Consider the following 17,873-nt stretch of genomic DNA (forward strand, 5'->3'; position numbering starts at 1 on the left):
ACCAACAAGGTGGAGAGAAGTTTGGTTTGATCATTTGATTTTTTACATAATATCAAACATTATATATCTACGACTTGAATTATTGAATAATGATATACCAAAACCTATAAAAATAATACAAAATTATGAAGATTTAAAAAACTACAACAAATCAACAATAAAGTTAAGTTACACCGTTTAGTTGTGTGTTTTTTATTTAAAGTTTTAAATTTTATACATTCTTTTAGTTGGAATTTAATTAGATTTTATTTTTAGTTGGAATTTAAATTTTATACATTTCCATAGTTGAAATATGGTTGAGGGATTTAAAAGGAGGAGAGAGTAATGTTGATGTAAAAGAGAGACGTGGTTAGGGATATGGTGCACCCTAATATTAAACGTGTAAATCCAAAAAAATAAGAATATGAATGTGCTAGGTTTATAATGTTTACTAGGTGAATGTCCGCATGTTGCATAGAAACATCTGTATAGCTGAAGTTTTTACAAATATATGTTTTTTTAAATATAACGATAATGTTGTTGTTAAATTTGATATAAGTAATTCTTATACTAATTTAATATAATATATTGATTATTTGAATTATGATAATATATACATCTATTATAACTGTATAGTCTCAATCGTTTGAATGACTTCTACCCGTGAGTTACACATGAATAAAATTAAATATAATATATGGTTTAATATTATTTATAGTTGTTGTTATTATTAATTAATTTTTAAAAATTTATTTACTTAATGTTTTAATTTCTATTATTATAATTATTAAAACAACAAACACTTCTTTTTTATTTTTAAATGTAACAATATAATCATTTATATAGATTTATTTTTAACTATTGTTATTGTAAGTTATTTTAAACTATTTATTTGAAAACTTTTAACGATTATAAAAATATATTTATGAAATGTTTTAGTTAAACTGATATTACGATTTAGTTTTTGTATTTATCACTACAGTTTATCACTTTTAACTATTTACAAAACATTTTTTGCTTTTATAAGTGGAACTGAAATTTATATTTAAGTCAACATGGTAATGTTATATTTAAATTAACAATTTAAGTATTTTATCCAAATTGTTCAAAAGTTGTAACTTTAAACTAATAATGGTTTACATACAATAACATATTAAATCTAATAAATTAAGTATAATACGTTAAAAGTTAAAAACATAACTTTATAAGTAGAAGTAAAGATATCCTTTTAAAATTGAAATTTAGTTTATTTATGATTACACTTTACGTTTGATATTTATTTAACCTTATTAATCAACTTATAATGATTATTAGAAAGACGATACCATTTATTACTTTTAACTATTTACAAAATATTATTTTGGTTGTTTAAATTAAACTAACATTTATATTTAACTTGACCCTGTAATGTTATATCTAAATTAATAATTTAAGTATTTTATACAAATTGTTCCAAAATTGAATCTTTAAAATGATAATGATTTACATCCAAGAATATATTAAAACTAATAAATTAAGTATAATATGTTAAAAGCTAAAAAAAACATAGTTTTATAAGTAGAAATAAAAATATTATTTTAATACTGAAATTTAGTTTATATATAATTACACTTTAGATTTGATATTTATTTAACCTAATTAACCAAATTATAATTATTATTAGAAAGAAATTGAAAAGTCATAAGAGTTTCAAATGAATGTGGTGTCATGGTGAAAGAAAAATACATGGTAGTTTCAAATGAACGTGGTGAAAGGAAAAATGTTTCATTTATAAGTATATATAAATATAGTTATAGATATAGATATATGTATGTTAAACAAGATAAGCCCGTTAAAAAAACAAAACATGATCACGACTTTTGTGATTATGATTATATATTGTATATAAAATAACCCTTTGTGAGATTGTAACTAAAAATATATGATATATAGTGGTATTTTTTGTGAGATATTGTAACTAAAAATATATGATATATTCGTATTTCTACTCATATTATATATAATATAACCTTTTGTGAGATTGTAACCAACGTGGTATTATTTAGCAATTCATATATATGGTTGCATATATATGGTTGCTTGTTTCAGGCAGGCTTATTTAATAGAGGGTTTGTTGTTCTCAGTAAACTTCAGTCTTCATATTCAACAATCCTCATTGACAACAAACGAACTCCAAAAAAGAAATCACTTTAAATATTTACTAACAAAAAAAAAACAAATCCCAACTTGATCCCAAATCATTTGAGAAAGGCAATATGATGGATCTAATTGGCGTAAAACTGTTAACATGTAGACTAAAATGAAAATAATCAAAGGACAAAGGACTAATCTTTACATATTAAATGAAAGTGGATGACGATTGTTGTAATTGCCTCGATTTGTTTACGGTTTCTAATATAAGCATAAGAGTTTATGGGACACATGGGACATGATTAGAGAAAACGTGAGGCTGAACATGCAACCATGACTTTAATATATTATTTAAGCTCCAGAAAATCATAGTTTATTATTGGTTAATAATCAAAAAAGTTATTATATTAGCTTTGAATCTGTTAAAATCATTCTATAATTTTAATATATATATATATATATATATATATATATATATATATATATATATATATATATATATATATATATATATATATATAACAACCAATATTCAAAAGATTTGAAATTATCTATTGTTTTGGCAAGGATAATCATTTAATTTAGATAAAATTCGGATTTTAACTTCAAAAAACGATTTAGGCATCAGATCCAAGTCAAAACAGCAACTAAATCCCGAAATACCCTCTGTCTGACGCACGAACTCGCCGAGTCAGCTCTGGACTCGCCGAGTAGGGGCCAACTTGCCGAGTCCAAATATTTACTCGCCGAGTTGAGTCGGGCAAACGCAAAAAAAAACTCAATTTTCAGTAAGCAAAACAGTTAAGCATCACATACAATTGAAACCAATCAAGGCTCTGATACCACTGATGGGTTTTATGCATAAGAAACAATCCTATGTGCTCATATAAACCCTAATGCTTGGATCTAGGTTTCTCTATTGTACATGTTTTGAATCCAAGACTTACAAATCTAGATCTATCATATATAATTCGAAATTATCATAAAGAAAAACAGATCCAAGTGTTTTACCTCTTTCAAGTAGCTTGAAATCCTTGTAATCTTCTTGATCTTGAGCTTAGAGTCACAATTGTAACTCCTTTAATGGTTCACAAACCCCACAAGCAAGAAGGCAATATGAGAGAGGGGGAGAGGTGCTAAAATCGGCCATAGGGCTCTCTTAGAAGCATGTGTAGCCAATCTCTACAGCCTAGGGGTCTTATTTATACTTGCAGGCTGCTAGGGTTTCAATCTAAACCCTAATGGACAGCTTAACCACCAAGCAGCCCAAGGAACCTTCTGGAATAAGGCCTTGGATGAAAATATGATGGATCCCCATCATAATTTCGTTCCCCCTTAAGTCCATAAGGCTTCCTTAGCCCAAAACTTAACTATCATACATTTGACAGTTTATACCCCTTTATTTAATTAATCTCTTTTAGTCACCAAATTAATTCCTAATTAATTTATGACCAATACTAATTAAATAAGTATGATTTCTCCTTTAATATATTATTCTTAATAAACCATAATATTCTCTCTTTCTCCTTAATGCTCCCACTAGCTTTGACATGTATTCAGAAAACAACTAGATTTCCAGTAAACAATGCCTATTGAATTTCTGAAGTTCATATTTCTAATACCAGATGCTTCGATAAGCCTTTATCTAAGCTTCTTAAACTTATACACCTTTTCCTTAGATAACTCATATGTGTGTCTAAACAATTCATAACTTATATCAATAAGTCCCAAATGTTAGACTAATCGCCAAATCTCACAATTCAAACTATGGAAAGGGATGTCGTAACCATAATCGAACTTGAGAATACAATTTTCACAATTGCTATCTTCTTAAAATCTCTCTTAGTGAAAGCATTTCCTCAGAGTCATTTTCATGAAGGATGGAATCTTATGAAACTTAGATTTTATGGTGTATGTGTTCCTATCCATGTGAATTTGCCAAAACCAAGTTTGCGACAAATCCAAACTCATATGGATTGAACTTTCTTGATTTCTAGCCTTATGGTAACACGAGTACCCACCATGTCTTCCAAGTAGTTTAGCAACTTATCCTTACATATCAATGTACTTTACATGGATAAAGGCCCTTTGTCTTTATGCATTCAGATGAGAACTCATAGAACTCACATACATAATTAACTCAATTGGAATGGCACAAAAACAAAATAATGTCAACATGATAGGTTGTAAACCTCAAGTCATGTGCTAGCGATGATTAACTAGGTTTATTCTCAAATTTGTTCTTGAAACCTTTCAAGACCATTAAGGCTCCCACTTACTCCTTGACATATAATATTCTCTTGTCAAGAAACTTTTCTTGATAAACAAATATTCAAGAGTTGGTGTAGCTTTTATCAAGACAAAACACTTCACAAAATTGGTCCTAATTGGTCTTTGTCTTATCCAAGACATCACAACTTTCCAATTTCAAATGTGCAAGAATTAGAAAACCTTTCCAAATTCCACATTTGATGAGTGTTATAAACCTACTTAAGACGTTTCACTCAAGTCACAATCTTGACTCTAAGACTTGATATTGGAATTAAGTATGATTGACTTCTTGATTTAACCTTTTCTACAATTCTGATTCCTCTTCTAAGACATGCAATTGTACTAAGACTCACTCAGAGGATCAACTGAGACATGGTTCTTAATCATTAAGACCTATCATAAAACACAATAAAAGTTATTTTCCCTTCTTCTTAGAATAGAGACTTTTATCTTCCTGCCTTCTTGATTCTTCTTATTCGTTCTGCCATTCATTGAAACCTTTTCAATTAACTCAGAGTTACACTTAATTTTATAAGTATAATCATATTTACTAAACTTTAGTAAATCATGACGAATATCTTTATCACTTTTGTGGTGGACTTGATCGATACACAACATTGTGAACTCGATCTCCTAGTCCTTCACTTGACTCTTTGTCAATGAATTAATCTTGAATTTCCAATTATAAAGTTTATCATTCATCACACATCCAAGTTGTATGATTCCAAGTTTCTATCCAATTGAAACTTGGGCGATGAGAAACTCTCCTTATTTGGCAAATTCTCGACATTTCCACAAATAACATAATTAAGAATCAAATCCATTATTGCTAATAATAGAAACCTTCAAACATCAATTTTTCATACATGCCATTGCAAGGATAAATAAATAAGATAAAATCAAAATTTATTTTATTGCGTAAAAACTTGTCCTTACAATGCAATTCAACTGAAAAACTATGCTATTACATATTTCTTAGCAATTTACCCTAACTCTAAAGTAGCAGCTCAAAAATCCGATCTTTGAATCCATGCGATCGAAATCCATTTCTTTGTGACCAGATTCAGCAGTTTCTTTCTTCAGATTCCTTTCTTTTCTTCGATCATTCAAAACATCAAAATGTAATCTGATCACATCATGTATTAAGAATCAAAAATAGGAACTTACAGATTTAGTTAATGGATTTTACCTGAAGTAGAGCCATACGTCTTGACTCTCCCATCTCTTAGATCTCTCAGGTAAACAGGACAGCTTCGTCTCCAATGCCTCTTCTTTTGGCAATAAAAGAAAATGGACTCTTTTGGAATGAAACAAGGAACTATCTCAGGGTTTACCTTTTCTGGATCTCCAATGTCATCATTTTCAATGTCCATTGAAGTTTGAGAGTTTGATTCACCAGACAAATTTGCTTGAACAGCATGCCAAATCATTGCTGATTCAGCAGCTATAAGCAAATAAGTGAGATCAATGAGAGTCACGTCGTAGTCCATCATATAGTACTCTCTAACGAACTCATTATATGATTCAATAAGTGACTGAAGAACCCAGTCAACAGCCAACTCACTTGAAATCTTGACACCCAACATGCTTAACCTATCAATGTGTGACTTCATCTCGAAGACGTGTGTACACACAGGTTTCCCATCTTCGTGTTTACTTGCCAAAAGGGCTTGAGTGAGCTTGAACTTTTTAAGCCTTTGAACTTGTGGGTCAGGGAGAACAATTGGAGGAGGTGGAGGAAGTGAAGCATAACTCTCATTTCCTTGATCGTATCTCGGAACGTCATCTTCATTTGGAAAGCTTATTCCAAAGGATTTGGGAAGACCATTGTAAGATTCAGACATCTACAAAATGGGAGAAAATTCAAGTTAAGTTGATTGAGTCCTTAATAAAACACCCAAATGAGTTATTAAGGCTATGATCCAACACAATACTATACAACCTAGAAGAGGGATGTCGTAATCTATTTGTAGAATATTTGAAGGTAGGTAAATGACGATTTACCAATTTCCACCATGAAAAACGAAAAAGAAATTTAAGTTTTAAATGAATTGAAACTCCTAGATCTTATGAGATTCATTGAACTTTTCAATGGCATTTTTAATCTCGATTATACCCTTCATGTTTGTGAATGGGATGCCGAGGATCACAAACAAGGTGTGAATAACCATACGAATCTACGTGGTGCACTCAATGCTATTGTCACCCAATCAATGTGCCGGTTAGCCACTCATGCTCCATTGATCTATGACAAACATCGAGTCACCCTTCGCTACTGATGTGTGTGAAACAAGCTAGTTTTAATCCTACTTTTAGTTAATAAATTAAGCACACAAAGGCAGTGAACCTGTCTTTTAGTGGTATAGTTAGGTAAGTAGGGTGTCGAACTCAGGGAACGGAAATTAATCTAATAACTAATTTTAACTAAGCAACTAATAAAAGTAAAAGGTTTTTTCTCTAGTTTTACAAGACTAGAAACTTAAACAAAGCACTTAAGCACTTAAGTAACTAAACAATTAAAGCAAATGACAAATTCACCAAATTTAATAAAGGGTTTCTGTTTAGGTTCAACCAATTCACTCCTATGGTTATTTAAATGATAAATCAATTATTATTGGTTACCAACTATAGTGGTTAGGTTCATGTTCATTACTCCTAACCCTTAGACAATTAATCAATTCAAGCAGTGGCCAATTGTTTAAACTAATTAATTCCCTAGTTCAATTGTTTGGATTAAACAAGATTTGTAATTGGTTAATCAAGTTGGTGTTTCAATTAACCTCTTGTTTGTTGGTTTCTCAAACAAGCTCACACATTAATTTACCCATTCTCTAATTAATCCTAGTTTCATATTCATTATTCCTAAGCATATGATAAAGTGTTCACATAACATATGAGGTTAATAATTAAGAGATGTTCATGCACCTTAATTACCTTCCAATTAACAGAAAATAGCTATCATTAATGCATAAGGTTCTTTAACAAACTTAATTTAATAAAATCACCAAATAACAATCAATCAAAAAGTATAATTAAACCATAGGAGTAACTTGGTCTTCCCCAACATAAACAAAACGAATTTAGTTCATAGTCATAGCAAAAACAAACTCAAAAACAAATTCAACTAAGCTAAACATACCTAATTCCTAAAGCTAAGTGGAATGAATAACCTAAATTACCTTGATTCTTCAAAGGATTGAAGGTTAGGGTTCCTCAGCTCCGCAAAGGGTTCTTTTTTGCAGGTTTATCTCTCAAAATTGCCAAAAGTCTTTTCCATTCGGATAATGGTTCAATATTTATAATTATCACAAAACAGGGTGTACTCGGTGAGTAGCAGAACCAACTCGCCGAGTAGATGCAAGAAATCCGTCTTATACCAGGAGTGTTGACTTATCTTCTGAAATATTCTTGGGTACTCGCCAAGTAGCCTCGAGAACTCGCCGAGTAGCTAAGCTTTTGTCCCTCATTCTTCATTCTTTGGTCTCTAATTGCTTCCCCTTGTTCCCTGTCACTTCCAAGCATGTCTTTTGGACTTAAAACAAAATTTAAGCATTATTAAGTACCTTTTGTCCACATTATATACATAATTAGCTAAAAATAAATAAAAAGGTATGCTAAATATATGACTAGTTATGCACATATCAAAATACCCCACACTTGTCTTTTGCTTGCCCCCAAGCAAAACTGAATTTTAACATATTATAACCACATATGATAACTCCAATCTAACCCAACCATTATGCCAAGACCGAAACGCATGCATTTTTGTCTAAAATTGTCCTAAATACCCCCCATACTCCAAATACTCACAATCCTCATAAACATTCGCCCACTCACCCTGAACTATGCTCATTTTATGCATCCCTCCGAATCCATCCTCAGAAAACCTCTTAACCTCAAGGTATTTTTGGTTGAGCAACCCAAGCATACATAATCTAGATAATTACAATTTATGATACCGCATTGGAGCTCTTTGGAATTCTCTATTTCTTTGACATTTGATCTTTGATCTCTTTGAATTCACCACCTTGTTGTTTGGTTTTTGGTATCTTCAACTTTTTGAATTTCTTTGGAATTTTTGATCTTCTAATTTCATATTTGACTTTGATGCTCCAAAAATTCTTCTAACTTTTCTTGTAATTTTCTCTCTTTTTTTACATGTACTTCACTTTTTTCACTCAAAACCCTACATGCTTAAGCAGGGGCGCTCAACTTCAACCTTTATTGGTTAACGATAATAATTTTCCTGGATACATTTCTGGTACACGATGCTAAACATATTGCATCCCTCAGGCTGAGCGAGGTCGTGTTTTTGTCCCATGATTTCACTTTAATAAGGAAGCCACAAATGCACTATAATGTATATAGGCTCAACTAAACATTTGGGTTTTCATGCAATTATCAACACAATTCTAACATAGAATCCTAATTGCTTTTTACCAAAATTTTCTAAATTAATTCCTAAGTAATATTTTTGGTACAACAATTTTTTTAAAATTAGCCTAAATTAAGATTCTAAATTTACTAATATGTGACCAACCCCTACCCCACACTTATTTTATGCAATGCCCTCATTGCATATCATGCAAAAATAAAAATGCAAACTATAGAGAGAATTGGAACAAACTCCCCTGGGGTAGCAATCGCTAGGTTGATAACTCTTCTCTTCAGCTCCATATTCAATTGACTTTGGACATGGGAACAACTCATCCATGTCTTGGGTATCATTCGTCTCGTGTGGTTGACAGCTCGAAAATATCAAGGAAAAATCTTCTTAAAAATCTCTAGTAATAACTCTTCACGAAAAATGGACAAGTACTGCAATGAAAGTGCTCAAAACAGCTCTGGAACTCGAAAATTGTCAATCTACTCAGCGAGTAGTGTCGTGTACTCGACGAGTAGCTCTTAACTTGCAATTATTACGTGTAATAACCCATGTACTCGCCGAGTAGGCGCTGTATTGCCAAAATTGATCCAGCTTGTGTTCTTCTTGACTCAGGTTTTGAATTTGAATAATTCATTGACCCTTTCTCTAAACCTTTCAGCAGCAACACCCTCCACCACTCTTAACTCTAACAAACTTAATCCTAAGGACAAAACTTCTCACTCTTTCTGGAACATCCCTCACTTCCTTACTTGACCCTTAACACTTTATTATGATTCCTAACCTTCCATTCCTGAAAAATAAGCAACCAAAAGTGAAAGCAATAAAAGTCCTAAAAAAATCATCCAAGTTTAACATTTGTTCAAACACCATAAATAAAAACACAAAACATAAAACATAAAGTCTTCAATCCTCTTCCTCGATGTCAGCTCATCCGGCTCCGCTTCCTCCTCCTTCATTACCCCTCATCATTCTTTCCTCCCAACTCATAATGTAGGGATATCCCGGACCGGGTCTCGGTGCGATGTTCATTTGCTCGAAGAGGTATTCAAATGATTGATTGTTATAATTGACCCCTCTTCCAATATCATCCAAATAGCATCGGTACTCCACTTGATTCCATCCATCAGTATCTTCCTCCACTGGAATAACCGGTGGGTTTTCTCGTACCCGGTCACTTCGTTTCCTCACTCGCCATCCCGACTCCTCGGGGATTGCCGACTCATCCGCATGAGGAATAGAAAAAGAATCTCCAAACTTCTCCACGATCCTTGCCCTCCTATATAATGCAGTGTCGAACGAAGGGGGATAAATGACTGCCAGCGCCCTTGCCTCTTGCAAATCTAATATCCCAAATGACCTTGCAAGCCTTGTCACAAACATCCCTCCATTAATCTTGGAGTTCACCTTCTCCTTAACAACCCCTCCCGCAAGATACTTGGCTATGCAGTAGGGGAGATTGCAAAAAACATCGGGAGTAATAATACTCCAGAGATAGAAGATGTCAAGGGTTGGAACCTTGTCCCAGTCCTTCCGCATATTAATCGTGCTGGCCATGAAACAATGAATGAGACGGTGGATCGGCGAATGAATGTGACCCTCCTGTGCAGTAGACGGGATGTACACTCAGTTAGCAATAGTATTCCACCAGGTAGAAGCAACCACTGCCTCAGGGAGATCTTTGTGGCAATTCTCCAAGAAAGATTCAAAGTCCTCAGTCAACATAGTGCTTTGCTAATAAATCCCAAGCCTCCATGAAAATTCAGCCATGCTGCATTGTCGCAGCTCCCCACCAAGACTTTCACTAGCTCTTCCTTTTCAGATTTGGATAGGTCAGAGGCTATGATTACCGGCTTTTGATTGCCATCTTCAAGGAAAGCATACTCCAAATGTTCTGGTAACTTTTTTTAGCTCAGTTTTTGGGTTCTGCATGTTGTACTCGCCGAGAGCAGGTAAGGGACTCGGCGAGTTGGTAGCTGCATTTACGAATTCTGATTTTTCTAAGGATGAACTCGGCAAGTAGCTCGGCCCTACTCGGCAAGTAGAGATGTCAGATTGCTTCACCAGTTCTTTAAACTCAGCTTCTTCCAGCAGCCTCTCGATCTCCATTAAGTCTTTTTCTGCATCAAATTCTTCATCAAAAATTGTGGACTTGCTGGAATCTTCACTTATGTATTCCTCCAATAATTCATCAAGCATGTTAATTGAGAATGTCGTGTCATCGTTGTTTTTTGCATACTTCATGGCTTGATCAACCCCAAAAGTTACTGAATCTTCACCTACCTGCAAAGTAAGCTTCAAATCCCTCATGTCTACTATAGCACTCGCAGTGTTGAGGAAGGGTCTTCTGAGGATGATCGGGACTTGAGGATCCGCCTCCATATCTAGAATTATGAAATCAGCGGGAAATACGAATTTGTCCACCTTGACCAGTAAGTCTTCACATATGCCTCTTGGAAAAGTGACTGTTTTGTTTGCTAAGTGAATCGCCATGCGAATTGGTCTTGGTTCCGGGAGATCCAGCTTCTTGAAGAATGAATATGGCATGAGGTTTACACTTGCTCCCGAATCGGCCAAAGCATGAATGGTGGCCAAGTTGCCAAATTGGCAAGGTAAAGTTAAGCTCCCCGGGTCACCCTTCTTCTTTGGTAGCTTATTTAGCATAGCGGCTGAGCAGTTTTCATTGAGGACTACCTTCTTCACTTCCTCCATCTTCCTTTTATTACTGAGAAGTTCTTTAAGGAACTTTGCATATTTGGGCATTTGTACGACAGCTTCGATGAAGGGTATGTTGATTTGAAGAGCTTTGATATGATCTAGAAACTTCTGGTACTCCTCTTCCTGCTTCTCTTTCTTAGCTCGGGCTAGATATGGCAATGGAGGCTGGTAAAGCTTTTCAGGGATCTGCTCCTTCGGTTTTGGCAATGGACTCGCTGAGTCCATATTCTGTACTCGGTGAGTAGGCTCTGAACCTTGAAGATTTTGATTTTGGTCTTGATTTTCTACTTCCTCCTTCTGTGATTCTTTTGGTGCTTCATTCTGAATAAGGGCCAAATGAGTGATTATTTTCCCACTTCTTGTTGTAACTATGTTTATGTGCGCGCCTCGTGGGTTATTTTCAGTTTTACTAGGAAGTTCGCCCGGTGATCTTTGGTTTATTTGTTGAGCAGGTTGCCCTAGCTGCATTTCTATGTTGTGGATAGATGCTTGCTAGTTTCTACGGATAGTTCTTGTTTCTTGAATTGCAACATCATGATCACTATGTCTCTTTTCTGAAGCAGCTACAAATTTGGTAACCATCTCTTCCAAACTTGGTTTTCTTTCTTGTCTCAGCTCCTCCTTTTGGTAAAAACCTCTTCCTTTCTGCTTGTACTTCTCCTCCTTAGCCTTCTTGTACTCTTCATATGGGAGCCACTCTTTCTTTGGTTTTCGCCAGTCTTCATCATATCGGTCCCCACTTGAGTAACATATTTGAACCTTTTTGTTGCCATTTTCATCCAAGTCGCAGTCTCTAGTAAGATGAGGTCCATTACAATTTTCACAACCCACCCGAATAGCATGGATCGTTTGATCCATTTTATCCATCCTCCTATCCATGGTTTTTAGCAAAGCCATGACCGCGGAGAAGTCTTCAGTAGCTGCATATGCAGCTCCCCTAGTAACATCATTTCCTAGGTTGTGGTATTCTCTAGAGTGCTTAGAGAATTCTTCAATCAATTCCTTGATCACCGGGGGTGGCTTCTTTGTGAGTGGGCCTTGCGATTCAAGTAACTGTCTGGTTGTGACATTGACTCCATCATAGAAAATGGAGACCTCTTGCTGGCTATTAAGGTCATGGTGTGGGCAGTTTCTTAGCAAGCTCTTGTACCTCTCCCAAGCTTCATATAGCGACTCTCTAGCTTGTTGTTCAAAGTTAGCAATGGCCTTCTTCAACTTGGCTATCTTGGAAGGTGGGAAAAAGTGATCAATGAATTCTTCTTTCATCTTGGCCCATGTGGTGACTGATCCGGGGAGAAGTTGTAGTGACATAAGAATATGGTTTAGCATGCGGAATTAAAGCTTGCACAATTGAACATGGTGATTTGAGTGCTTAAGAGATATATTGAATGTATATGGTGTTACAAAAAGGATCTAGATCTAGACTACATAATTAACACACACTTACACACTCACTTCTACATCTCTCAAGCACACCTCTACAAGTGGTATGAACCCACTATTTATAGAGGTGTTTACATGTCTCTCTCTCACTCTAACTAACAAATGGGTCTAAAGGCTAAAGCACCACATGCAAGTGGGTTTTACAAAAGTCAAACATTTACAAAGTCATGAATGAATAACTTTGCAACCCCAACATTCTCCCCCTCAAAGTTAGGAATGAATGACCCACTTCAAATCTTCCAAAATCAAGCACTACGCGGTTCGAGCCTCAAAGGTGACACATGTCGAAACGAACTTCAATCTTCAATTCTTCCATGACTCTTCAATTTGGGCTCTAGGATGTGAGACCATACAATCCAAGCAGCAACGAATGATCAAGAGTATTCCAAACTCCAAATAATCACCCAAAGTTGCGCATAAAAACACACCCCAAAAATCTTCAATAATTCCAAACCCGTTTCGAACACATCACTTCCGAACTTCCAATTGCATCATCTCGTAGACTTCAAAACTTCAAGATCACTTCGGTCTTCAAATCCACGTAATATGAAAAATTCAAGTTCGAATTTCCATATAAAACTTCTCCCCCTTTTTATAATCGAAATTTGATTATAAAACTCCAAGGAAAAAGAACGTGCTCTATTCGAAATTTTTCATGTCAAAACTCCCCCTTAACATGTGGCATAAACTTTGTGCTTCAATCCGGAAAACCCAAAAAATAATCAATTTTTATTGCCGTTCACGGATCGCCTTTGACAAAATTTCTCAAAAATGGGTAGAAATTGTCAATTTCAAAATTCTGCAGTGACCCGTTGCGCCAAAAACAACCAAATATGCAAAACACACTCCCATTTGCGAAACTGGGTAAAATGTGTAAATTCGCACAAACTGCAGGGATCAGATTTGAAAAATCTGCAATTTCATCATTTTATGACCCCATTTGCGAAGTTGGGTATAAACTGTCAAAAATGCGAAACTACAGGTATTCGTTTTTACAATTTCTGCATGTTCTTCAAACTTGCGAAGTTGGGCTACTTGAGTTATTTCTTGAAAAGAACAGGGACCAAATGCGAAACTTTTGGCTTTCTTCCCTAATTCGCATTTTACTGTAAAAGCTTTCACATGCTTCGCATATTCACCCTTCGCATCCCTTCACATTAAACAAATGCGAATTTCTCCAAATCAAAACATAATGCGAATAACCATCACAATTGCGAATCTAATTTTGATATACAAACTAAAACCCATATACGAACACAATACTGATCTTTGACTCTAAACGTGCGAAACCAAACCATCAACATCGATTCCCATAAATCCTTTCATACGAACAATCAATTCTTGATTTCAAACAAATCATACCAAATGCGAATCCAAAATCAAAAGTGCGAACCCAATCCGGATCTTTAAACTGATTCACCAAATGCGAATCTTAATAACACTATTGTCCAATTCTTCAACCATGTGAAACCAGTCTTAAAAGCTCAATATCGACTCCAAATGTTCACAAAGTTTTGAGGCAAAATAATTTTCTTGCGAATCCCAGTTTTGACACAGTTCGTTCTTCACACCATCAATTTCGACTGTATAAAAAATAAACCCAGCAATCGACTCCAAATGTTCGAACATTCGCCCCAACTCCAAAATCACTAAACTCGTATGATGAACAAAATCAATATGCGAACTAACATCATTATGCGAACCCAATATAGATCTTCGAAATCGTTATTACAACCATAGTTCCAATTTCGATTCCACATTTCCAATCGATTATAACAACCTCCAAAATCGATTTTGAATATTTCACAGTTTGACTTTTTAAAGTCAACCAATCATAAACACAAAATCAATGAATCTGGAGTCAGATTTCAGATCAAACACATTATTCAAACTATGTTTTTCATCTCCTTCAAGTGTTCTTGATCGATTTGACTAAAATCAGTGATACAATTTAATGTTTCTCAAATTTGCCTTGATCATAATCAATTTGTAATAAAACAAATCGAGTCACAAGCAAAGTAAAGTCGATTAACATGATCGATTATAAAAAAAACGAACAAGAATCAAGAACAAGAAAGCAACAGATGAGTTGCTTGGATGATCTAGACGTACAACTCGTCTAAGCATAGGACGATGAAGTATTAAGCATCGAATCGGACATCTGAATACAATATGTGCAGAACAATTGGGCTTAAATGATTTATCAATGAACAGTAACTGATTTGTGATTTGGATTTACGAATTGGATCTGGGCTCAAATGATTTAATTGAATATTAATTGATATACAAAAGTTCTTGGGCTCTATGATTGAACATGAACAGTAACAAATCTTTGAATTTTGCTCACGATAAGGATCAAATGAATTTTAGATCAATGAACAGTAAACACAAATTTGATATCGTTTTTAGTGAGAATTGATCAAAAAAAAATTGTTGGATCATCAATGGGGTTTTTCAAGAAAAATTTGATCCAACGAGTCAAACGATCATGAATCAAGAATGCAAAGCACGAATCCAAATATTACGAGAGATCATAGAGAGAGACTCACCAAAATTGATCAAATTGCAACGAAATTTGCCAAACCGAGAATCGTTCTTCAAAAGTCACGTTGATCGTGAAAACCAAGCTCTGATACCAATTGTAGTGACATAAGAACATGGTTTAGCATGCAGAATTAAAGCTTGCACAATTGAACATGGTGATTTGGGTGTTTAAGAGATATATTGAATGTATATGGTGTTACAAAAAGGATCTAGATCTAGACTACATAATTAACACACACTTACACACTCACTTCTACATCTCTCAAGCACATCTCTACAAGTGGTATGAACCCACTATTTATAGAGGTGTTTACCTGTGTCTCTCTCACTCTAACTAACAAATGGGTCTAAAGGCTAAAGCACCACATGCAAGTGGGTTTTACAAAAGTCAAACATTTACAAAGTCATGAATGAATAACTTTGCAACCCCAACAGAAGTGACTTGAGCCGGTCTTTTGCAGCACCTTTGAATGTCACTGGAAGCATGCGTAGTAGATGAGTCTCGCGAGGCACATTTGGAACATTAAAGTAATCAGTTACATCATTGACTTCATCCAAATGCTTGTAGGCATCCTCGTGGTCTTTTCCATAGAAAGGAATTTCCTTTAGCTGGGCGAGTATGTGGCCCTTTAGCTCGAACGTAGCAGTAGCGGGAATTGCGGGTTGCACAACTCCCAGGACGGTGTCATCGCGGATCCTTTTATTCCACTCTCCCATGGGGATTCCATCAATGTTAGCCATGGTATGAGCTAACTCGTCGTTGGAATCGGAGTCGTGCCCGTATGTAGGTTCTTCTTCCTCCTCGGTGTCTTCCTTGATCGGGTCTTCGCTTTCTAAAAATGTGTTGGATGCACCTGCTTTGCTGCTCTTTTTCTTCCCAAAAACAGTCTTCAAGTTAGACAAAGGTGACTTCTTATGTGTATTCGAGCTCTCCACATCCTTTCCTCTGTTCCATCTCAATGTGGATTCGGGATCTTCAAACGGGGGTACCAGCGGAGTGTTTGATCCTCTGGTCATGAAAGTCTTGAAATATAACAAGATAAAAACGTAAAAAGAAAAAAATGCAACTAAAAAAAACAAAAATTAAAGGCAAAATACTGCTATACTCGTCGAGTAGGTGCGAATGCACTAGACGAGTAGCAATGTATTTTTGAAAGAAAACTAAACTTAATATAAAAACTAAAATAGATGCTAAAATCTAACTAGTAATTATTAAATTGCAATAAATTAACTTTGTGCCAGTAAACTCACACAAAGGATCGAAAAAATTAGGAATTAGATAAATTATTTAGAACCGCTCCCCGACAACGGCGCCAAAAACTTGATGTGTGTGAAACGAGCTAGTTTTAATCCTACTTTTAGTTAATAAATTAAGCACACAAAGGCAGTGAACCTGTCTTTTAGTGGTATAGTTAGGTAAGTAGGGTGTCGAACTCAGGGAACGGAAATTAATCTAATAACTAATTTTAACTAAGCAACTAATAAAAGTAAAAGGTTTTTTCTCTAGTTTTACAAGACTAGAAACTTAAACAAAGCACTTAAGCACTTAAGTAACTAAACAATTAAAGCAAATGACAAATTCACCAAATTTAATAAAGGGTTTCTGTTTAGGTTCAACCAATTCACTCCTATGGTTATTTAAATGATAAATCAATTATTATTGGTTACCAACTATAGTGGTTAGGTTCATGTTCATTACTCCTAACCCTTAGACAATTAATCAATTCAAGCAGTGGCCAATTGTTTAAACTAATTAATTCCCTAGTTCAATTGTTTGGATTAAACAAGATTTGTAATTGGTTAATCAAGTTGGTGTTTCAGTTAACCTCTTGTTTGTTGGTTTCTCAAACAAGCTCACACATTAATTTACCCATTCTCTAATTAATCCTAGTTTCATATTCATTATTCCTAGGCATATGATAAAGTGTTCACATAACATATGAGGTTAATAATTAAGAGATGTTCATGCACCTTAATTACCTTCCAATTAACAGAAAATAGTTGTCATTAATGCATAAGGTTCTTTAACAAACTTAATTTAATAAAATCACCAAATAACAATCAATCAAAGAGTATAACTAAACCATAGGAGTAACTTGGTCTTCCCCAACAGAAACAAAACGAATTTAGTTCATAGTCATAGCAAAAACAAACTCAAAAACAAATTCAACTAAGCTAAACATACTTAATTCCTAAAGCTAAATGGAATGAATAACCTAAACTGCCTTGATTCTTCAAAGGATTGAAGGTTAGGGTTCCTCAGCTCCTCAAAGGGTTCTTTTTTGCAGATTCAGCTCTCAAAATTGCCAAAAGTCTTTTCCATTCGGATAATGGTTCAATATTTATAATTATCACAAAATAGGGTGTACTCGGCGAGTAGCAGACCCAACTCGCTGAGTAGATG

The 17,873-nt window shown here is 34.6% G+C and overlaps 1 non-coding gene across 1 annotated transcript; it reads left to right on the forward strand.

Moving 5' to 3' along the window:
• Nucleotides 1–12,593: 12,593 nt before the first annotated feature.
• LOC144999113 (small nucleolar RNA R71) lies at nt 12,594–12,700 on the forward strand. The gene has a single exon (XR_013660635.1). It is a non-coding gene; the product is annotated as a small nucleolar RNA R71 (small nucleolar RNA).
• Nucleotides 12,701–17,873: the final 5,173 nt, after the last annotated feature.

The sequence above is a fragment of the Lactuca saligna genome, chromosome 5 (assembly GCF_052625555.1).
Source record: "Lactuca saligna cultivar CGN05327 chromosome 5, ASM5262555v1, whole genome shotgun sequence".
Taxonomy (NCBI): Eukaryota; Viridiplantae; Streptophyta; class Magnoliopsida; order Asterales; family Asteraceae; genus Lactuca; species Lactuca saligna.